The sequence below is a fragment of the Gymnoscopelus microlampas genome, assembly GCF_963454915.1.
Source record: "Gymnoscopelus microlampas genome assembly, chromosome: 24".
Lineage (NCBI taxonomy): Eukaryota > Metazoa > Chordata > Actinopteri > Myctophiformes > Myctophidae > Gymnoscopelus > Gymnoscopelus microlampas.
The window spans coordinates 22,307,155-22,316,304 of NC_139961.1; the positions used below are offsets into that span (position 1 = coordinate 22,307,155).

General features: G+C 44.0%; 1 long non-coding RNA gene across 1 annotated transcript; it reads right to left on the reverse strand.

The window, feature by feature from the left end:
• Positions 1-7,698: 7,698 nt before the first annotated feature.
• On the reverse strand, positions 7,699-8,382 carry LOC311040477. Its single transcript, XR_014600274.1, has 3 exons — positions 8,217-8,382; positions 7,990-8,042; positions 7,699-7,781 (listed from the first exon to the last, which is right to left on the reverse strand). It is a non-coding gene; the product is annotated as an uncharacterized lncRNA (long non-coding RNA).
• Between the last annotated feature and the right edge of the window lie 768 nt (positions 8,383-9,150).

Here is a 9,150-nt window from a genome sequence, read left to right on the forward strand (position 1 = left end):
GAAACACAACCATTTCACTCCTAGTAGTACCTATTTGATTTGACATCCTGACTTGCTGCTGTGGCTGAGGCTTGAACCTGTTACCTGCGGCTCACTAGTCAGTGACTCTATCCATTCACCTACAGCTGTTTCCTTGTAATCTGTGGTTCGAAAACGTTTTGTTGTCAACCCCCCAAATTGACATGTATTTGGGCAGTGGACCCCAATGTGAAAAGATGTAGTGTCAGGGCCCCCCATGAAAAAGATTTATATTTATGCTGTAACACATTTTAAAGTTATTTGTCTTGTTTGTTGTTCAATTCAAAGCACCAGGAAGGCTGTACTTGAGAGCCATCTGTTAGCTCAATGGGTTGAGACACAGTATTCATGATCCAGAGGCCATGAGTTCAAATCCCATTGATGTCTTTCCTATGAGTCTTTCCTTTGCAGACTGGCTTCCAGAAGATCAAGTGAAAACCACGAGGAAGGCTGTATTTGTCATCCAACTGTTAGCTCAATGGGTTGAGACGCAGTATACATGATCCAGAGGCCATGAGTTCAAATCCCACTGGTGTCTTTACTGTGATGCTTTCCTTTGCAGACTAACTTCTAGAAAAACAAGTTAAAAGCACCAGGAGACCTGTAACTCTCAGCCAACAGCATAGCTCAACTGGTAGAGCGTCTGGCCAATAACATGACTTGACTTCACTTGAGTGGGTTCGATTCCCACTTGAGTGAAGTTTCCCCGGTATCTTGGGGCAACGGATAAATTGACTGATATCCTTAGTGATGCTTCCCTTTGCAGACTAACTTCCAGAAAACAAGTTAAAAGCACCAAGAAACCTGTAACTCTCAGTCGACAGCATAGCTCAACTGGTAGAGCGTCTGTCCAATAACATGACTTCACTTCACTTGGGTGGGTTCAATTCCCAATCGAGTCAAGTGTCCCCGGTAACTTGGGGCAACGGATAAATTGACTGATATCCGTAGAATAACTTGTAGGAGTGTGCTGGTTCAAATCCAGTTCAACCCAGGACCGAGCGGTTCTGGGTTCGATTCCCACTAACGTCAAGTCCCCGGTAAATTGGGGCAGCGGATAAATTGACTGATATCCGTAGAATAACTTGTAGGAGTGTCCTGGTTCAAATCCAGTCACCACCTTAGTAACTGAGACCGAATCTGGCCAATTCGGTCTCAGTTACTGAGATAGATAGAGGGTGTGTAGAGTGGGCGGAGTAGAGTAGGGGTAGAGTAAAGAGGGAATGTAGTGGGAGGAGTAGGACTAGGGGGAGGATTAGAACTAGGGGGAGGAGTAGAACTAGGGGGAGGAGTAGGACTAGGAGTAGAACTAGAGTAGGGGGCCAGAGTAGGGGAAGGGGTAGGGCCCAGAGTAGGGGGAGGGGTAGGGCCCAGAGTAGGGGGAGGAGTAGGGCCAGAGTAGGAGAAGGGGGAGGAGTAGGGCCAGAGTAGGGGGAGGGCCCAGAATAGGGGGAGGAGTAGGAGAAGGGGGAGGGCCCAGAATAGGGGGAGGAGTAGGGCCAGAGTAGGAGAAGGGGGAGGGCCCAGAATAGGGGGAGGAGTAGGGCCAGAGTAGGAGAAGGGGGAGGGCCCAGAATAGGAGGGGAGGAGTAGGGCCCAGAATAGGGGGAGGAGTAGGGCCAGAGTAGGAGAAGGGGGAGGGCCCAGAATAGGAGGGGAGGAGTAGGGCCCAGAATAGGAGGAGGAGGAGGAGTAGGGCCCAGAATAGGGGGAGGAGTAGGAATAGAGGCCAGGAGTAGGGCCCGGAGTAGGAGTGGAGGCCGGAGGAGTGAAGGTAGTTAAGGCCAACATTCCTATTTCCCTCTAGTTGTCCTCTTATTGCAAATCTCCACACACGCGATATTGCAAATCTCTAATAAAATTTCACCTCCATACAGAAACCAAAACCATATCCCTCTCCTGGCTCCCTACTCTGGCCTCTACTCCACCCTACTCCTCCCCCCTATTCTGAGCCCTCCCCCAACTCCTCCCCCTATTCTGGGCCCTCCCCCTTCTCCTACTCCTCCTCCTATTCTGGGCCCTACTCCTCCCCCTATTCTGGGCCCTACTCCTCCCCTCCTATTCTGGGCCCTCCCCCTTCTCCTACTCTGGCCCTACTCCTCCCCCTATTCTGGGCCCTACTCCTCCTCCTATTCTGGGCCCTACTCCTCCCCCTATTCTGGGCCCTACTCCTCCCCTCCTATTCTGGGCCCTCCCCTTTCTCCTACTCTGGCCCTACTCCTCCCCCTATCCCCCTAGTCCTACTCCTCCCACTACATTCCCTCTTTACTCTACCCCTACTCTACTCCGCCCACTCTACACACCCTCTATCTATCTCAGTAACTGAGACCGAATTGGCCAGATTCGGTCTCAGTTACTAAGGTGGTGACTGGATTTGAACCAGGACACTCCTACAAGTTATTCTACGGATATCAGTCAATTTATCCGCTGCCCCAATTTACCGGGGACTTGACGTTAGTGGGAATCGAACCCAGAACCGCTCGGTCCTGGGTTGAACTGGATTTGAACCAGCACACTCCTACAAGTTATTCTACGGATATCAGTCAATTTATCCGTTGCCCCAAGTTACCGGGGACACTTGACTCGATTGGGAATTGAACCCACCCAAGTGAAGTGAAGTCATGTTATTGGACAGACGCTCTACCAGTTGAGCTATGCTGTCGACTGAGAGTTACAGGTTTCTTGGTGCTTTTAACTTGTTTTCTGGAAGTTAGTCTGCAAAGGGAAGCATCACTAAGGATATCAGTCAATTTATCCGTTGCCCCAAGATACCGGGGAAACTTCACTCAAGTGGGAATCGAACCCACTCAAGTGAAGTCAAGTCATGTTATTGGCCAGACGCTCTACCAGTTGAGCTATGCTGTTGGCTGAGAGTTACAGGTCTCCTGGTGCTTTTAACTTGTTTTTCTAGAAGTTAGTCTGCAAAGGAAAGCATCACAGTAAAGACACCAGTGGGATTTGAACTCATGGCCTCTGGATCATGTATACTGCGTCTCAACCCATTGAGCTAACAGTTGGATGACAAATACAGCCTTCCTCGTGGTTTTCACTTGATCTTCTGGAAGCCAGTCTGCAAAGGAAAGACTCATAGGAAAGACATCAATGGGATTTGAACTCATGGCCTCTGGATCATGAATACTGTGTCTCAACCCATTGAGCTAACAGATGGCTCTCAAGTACAGCCTTCCTGGTGCTTTGAATTGAACAACAAACAAGACAAATAACTTTAAAATGTGTTACAGCATAAATATAAATCTTTTTCATGGGGGGCCCTGACACTACATCTTTTCACATTGGGGTCCACTGCCCAAATACATGTCAATTTGGGGGGTTGACAACAAAACGTTTTCGAACCACAGATTACAAGGAAACAGCTGTAGGTGAATGGATAGAGTCACTGACTAGTGAGCCGCAGGTAACAGGTTCAAGCCTCAGCCACAGCAGCAAGTCAGGATGTCAAATCAAATAGGTACTACTAGGAGTGAAATGGTTGTGTTTCTTCACCCCAACTGCACATGACAGCAGTTTTATATCTGTTTACATGTACATTATTTTCAGTGATGAAGACAAACCGCACAGACGTTCACTGTACTTTAGTACATTTTGTAAACTTATGACTCTGAGTAGAGTATAGCCTGACTTAAACAAACAAATAACAACTTAGTATAGTCAGACTTTTTTTTTTACACAACTTACATTTTGTAAAGCTTGACTCTGACTCAGTATAGTCAGACTTTTGTTTCCATTCATTTTCTGACATGATGTTAATCAGAGTGCCATAGCTGAGTGGTTAGTGGGCCTGCCTGGTGAACCAGAGATCCTGGATGTCCTGGGTACGATTCCAGGTCAGGTCAACAATGTGGCAATCTTACAGTGATTTGAGGCTGTTGGTTGTTAAAGTGCAGAGGACACATTTCACGTATGTGCCTAACAGTATATACTTAGCGAGCACACTGACGTTATTGTCACTACGTATTCGGCCCGTTTTTTGACCCCTAACTAGTCCTTCATACTTTTAGCTACAAACTCCGTTCCAACTCTACAACGTTCGGCCTACTTAGGACATATCGGCTACCATTTGAATTTTAGAGAATACCTTAGAGCTTTAGAAGATGTAAAACCTCTAGAACCGTAAACCTTTAAAACCTTTTCCCCCCTGTTCTGAATTCCCATAGACGTCTTTAATATCGCGTCAAATAAGAACTGTGTTCCAAACATAAACAAATGACCCCGGCGGTTTTACTCTTATGGATATGAAGCATCAACTGACGGTGAGAAAACGCTAATGTTACTTCTGCCGAATTAGTTAAATTTTCACCAGAAACGGACTGTTTCAAATATGAGTGACTGACTATCATAAACGATGCAGAGGCTCCTCCCTGACAATATCGCAGAGGCAGTTTGTTTATTTTTGGACCACAATTCTTATATGAGACGATTCTATGATGACCCAATGTTATTCTCCATAGGGAAATTACTTTACGACCCAGGGGATGGACGAGTGACGTCAGGACTTCTGTACTCTGGGTTAGATGTACAAACTGGATGTATCCACTAGAGGGCAGTGTTGCCCTTCCACCTCGGTCCGGTATGCCTCTCGGTCGGTCGGAAGGAACGATCGATTATAACAATTGGGGGTCAGGGAAACAAGCTCGACCTTTTCATCTTCAGGGGACAACAGGAATGGAACAGATGTTTTCACATATACAGTATATTATTTTATTCCCACTGTGCAATGAGAGGTAATTTTTGAACGTCCCATTTTGGTCCCTGGAGGGTGCAGAATGAAAGTTTTAATTGCGTCTTTGTCTGACGTCTTCTGAACGTCCAAACCTCTACATAAGGGCTTATTCTAGTCCAAATGTGGTCATCTTTTCTACGTCAAATTTAGACTAATTATAGACATCTTTTGTACACTTCTTCTAGGCTCGGTGCATAACTGTAATCCCCATTTCCTGTTCATTTTCCTGTAGCTTTAACATAGTTAGTAGTTAACATGCTGCTAAGCTAATCAAACAAAGCTACAGGAAAATGAACAGGATCAAATGGTTATGCCACCTTCTGAAAACTGGGAATACAGTACACAGAGGTTTACAAATAAATCACAATTCAATACACACTTATTTCCTTATTATCTCTTTATTCTTCTTGTGAATACACAGCTGCGCAAACAAATGTTCCACAATTACAGTATTCCACAAATATTCCATATGATTGTGGAATATTTGTGGACTGGAACTAGACCCCCTGAAATGGAATCTAGTTCATAGGACCACAATGGAAACAAGTCACCAGGACTTGTGTTATGACTTGTGTTATCCTTTTAGCCTTAACGTACCTCATGACGTTTACCTTTCTGACTAATTAAGTATTCAAACAAACAGCAGATCAAGCCAGCTTTGAATTATTTTTGACAGAACAGAAGCGGGACAGCCACTTAACTCCCACAATGTTGTTCCATGCAGTCTAGCTCAAGACTGAATACAGAAGGTCATACAGAAGGACACACACACACACACACACACACACACACACAGCAGTCACTAAGGCTGATTAAGCTTGATCCAGAACAGAACAGTTAACTTCTCTTTTTTTTTTTACACGTCAGAATCAGAATCAGGCTTATTGTCACATCACAGGTTTACAAGGTACAAAAGTGGGTGAAATTCGTTTTTGTACATCGTTCCCATCGCAACATTAATTTCCATAGAAAGAAGAGGGGTGGGGGGCAAGTGGGAAGGAGATCAAACAAGAGAACAGCAGAAGGCTAAACAAGGTATCTACATATTTACAAAGTACCTGAGATAATAAAAACTAAGGTGCCTGAGCATAGCAGCAATGTATGTATACTGTGCATGAGTGCATGATATACTTATGGACGTTAAGTATAGGTGCTTAGAGAAAAAAGAGCACAATAAAAAAAAAGACCAAAAAGTCAGTGCGTTATACATGGGATTAAGGTGCAAAAGGTCAGTGCGTGTCCACCTAGGGTGGACTGACTCTGGTATAATCCGCAAGTAGCTCCATGAGGAGAGCAACAAAAAAGTCATTTGTACCTGGTGTAGTCCACAGGTATGTCCGAGGGGGGCTAAGTCCAAGTCAAGTCCACGTCACTAGTTGAATGAAAATAAAATAATAATAAAACATAATAGCACAGCCTACTTTGCAGGGACACCCTTTTTGCTTGGGCCGGTTCCACAACAACTGAAAAATATTAAACAAGTGCTGTACTCAATAGCCAGTGAGCTACCAGGGTAAGGTCCAACCAGAGCTACTTCGTTGAACAGAACACAAGTTCAAATTACACAATACTGTACAATACTGTGACACTAAGATCCCCCACAATGGACAGTGAAAGTTCAAGTTAAATCAGTCCTGAGTGCCTGCTGTGTGTCCTCCGCCTCCCCTTCTCGCTGGAGCATGCTTGAGGTGGTCTGCGGCATGCTGCCTTATGAGGTCCTCTGTGGCTTCTGGGTCGAATTTCATGACTGCATCTGCATAGTAGAAAAAGACAATAAAAAATGTGCAACGGCAACATGCTGTCCTAGTCCCTATCTGACATAATACACAGCTCGATTGAACTCCTGCCATCTGGTAGGAGGTTCAAGAGCTCAGGGGGAAGCACCAGCAGGTCATCCAACAGCTGCCCCAAACCATCAGAACCCTGAACCCATGCTCGCCATATATTGCCCCCAAAACCAACATCTTGAAAGATGGATTGCACTTTGAATGCATCAGCACTTTTGACCAATGTTGTCTGCTCTTTACTTTTTAATGTTTGCCTCTTTTTAATGTGCACCATGAGTTGTGGAGAATGGTATTTTGCTCCCCTGTTTGCCTAGTGTGTATTGTGGAAGTGACAATAAAACTGATTGTGAGTCTCCATATTGACATGCAAAAATGCTTGTACATCCACAACTAGTTTAATACAAAGCCATCTCCCTTCTACACCTAACCACCAGTTATTTAAAATGTTATGATAGCAACGGTAACGGTAGACAGTTGGCATTGTATTTTTTTATGTCAACAGGGAAGGACATGTTTTACCCAATTACATTTAGATTTGTCCTTGGTCAACATGAAATATGGGTTTACCTTGTATTGCGCTGAAAGTCGCAGTCTTCTCTTTTTCCCCCTTCATGTTCAACTGTGCCATCAGACTGTTACTGAAAAATAAATTACATTTAATAATGTAGTAGGATTAGGATTTATTGTAAAACATGGTATAAACCCTTTATACTACTAATTTTCACTTAATGTTCAACCATTATGTCATTGACATGACATAAGAGGATTAAGGTGTTAAGCTAAAAAAAAAAATGCAAATTAATGGAAACATGCAGTCAGGCGCTCATCTAGAAGAATTAACCAAATAAGTGTTCACACATTGAAAACCACAGCGCACCCAAACATCATACAGGGGTTAATTCATAGTGTATGTTGAAACATACCTGTCAAGAACTTTGTGGACACGGTCCTTAACGTCCTTCCCTCTATAACGGGAAAGTTGCAGCACCTGTTGGAATAAGTCCATGAAAACTTTCACTGACATATCCCAGAGGAACGTAAAAAGTGTGCGAGTGTATCTTATGCTGTTCATTACTTCCAGACTCTTGAAAAGCCTACCAGGGTATTAAAAGCTTGGACATCACTGAGGAGTTGCTCCTCTCTCAGGAAGTCCTCCATTCTCTCAACATGACTGGCCGCTGAAGAGGCAGGTTCTTTAATGAATATTGATATGGTCAGGACTTTCTTCTGGTATACTGAAAAATAAGTAAGTGTACATTAACACAGAGAAATGTTATAGACACCACCCTACAATGATACAAAACACTGATATAATTGAAGAGCAGTTTTTGTGTCCCGATAGGAGAGGAGACAGAGAGAACAGTAAAGGAAGAAAGGAGAGAATGGGCAGAAGAGAGAAGGGTTGCAAATTAAGTGTCTTCATTGAAATAGCTCATAACTTACCTTGTGTTGGCAATGGGAATGCCCATGTTGGCCTCTCAGTCACTGCATAGCACCTGTAATAAGAACAAAAGTACATTTTAGAAATTACAAAGTGATATTTTTGCATTAAAACTTTCCAAGACAGATGACTATACATTAGATGAGAAATATTGTAACAATTAGGGGTGCACGATACTACTTGCTGAATTGTAAAGGTTTTGATTACTTGGGGCCTTTGGACAACTCACCATGCCTGACCGTGTCCCTGGATCTGTCATGTCTGGACCTGACCGTGTTCCTCGACCCATCACTGCAGAGGGACCTGTCATCATGTCTGGACCTGACAGAGTGCCTCCGAGCTGTTGATGTACCTGGAGTCGTGGCTGGTCCTGGACCTGATGCTGTGCCGGTATCTGACACTGTGTCTGGAGCCATCACTGTGCCTGATGGCTGGAGCCATCACTAAAGACTTAATACTTGGACATAATACTACTACAATACCATGTCACACTGAAAAAGACTACCCCTACTGGTTGGTCTTAGATGTTGACAATCACACATCTCCTCTGATACACATAGTTCAACACATTGAGCCTGTAACTACAGTACTTACTCATTGCTTGTGAATTAGGTATGGTAATGATTTCTTTAGTATGCACAACATGTAACACCTTGTACTGACTGTACTTAACATGTGTTGGTGCAATGGAGAAAGTGAATACTCACGGGGTGTAGACATTTCTCTGCTCCGAGGTTCTACACTTGCATGTCGGGAGCCCGGAAAAGACAAAGAATGTTCTTAGATACCAAATATTGATTTGTAAACAAAAGGTGACTGCTTAAATGTGATTCATACTCACTGTGTGTAGACATTTCCCTGTGCCAAGACCCCTCAGCATGCTCCAACTCGACAGACATGGTGTCCACCACGACATCCACCAGGCCATCCAGGGCTTGATTTTCAGAGTCTGAAACATAACAATCAGTTTGTAACTGATTTCATGTTGTGTGTACCCAATACATCATTATCATATCTCATAAATTGACATCAATACTCAACAAGCATTGAGTAACACATTGTTGTCCTGGCTGGACTGCAACTTCCTTGGTGCGATAGGAAAGGAGGGCACCTATACGGCTGCAATATAAAGTAAAAATAAACATATCCATATCTAAAATAGA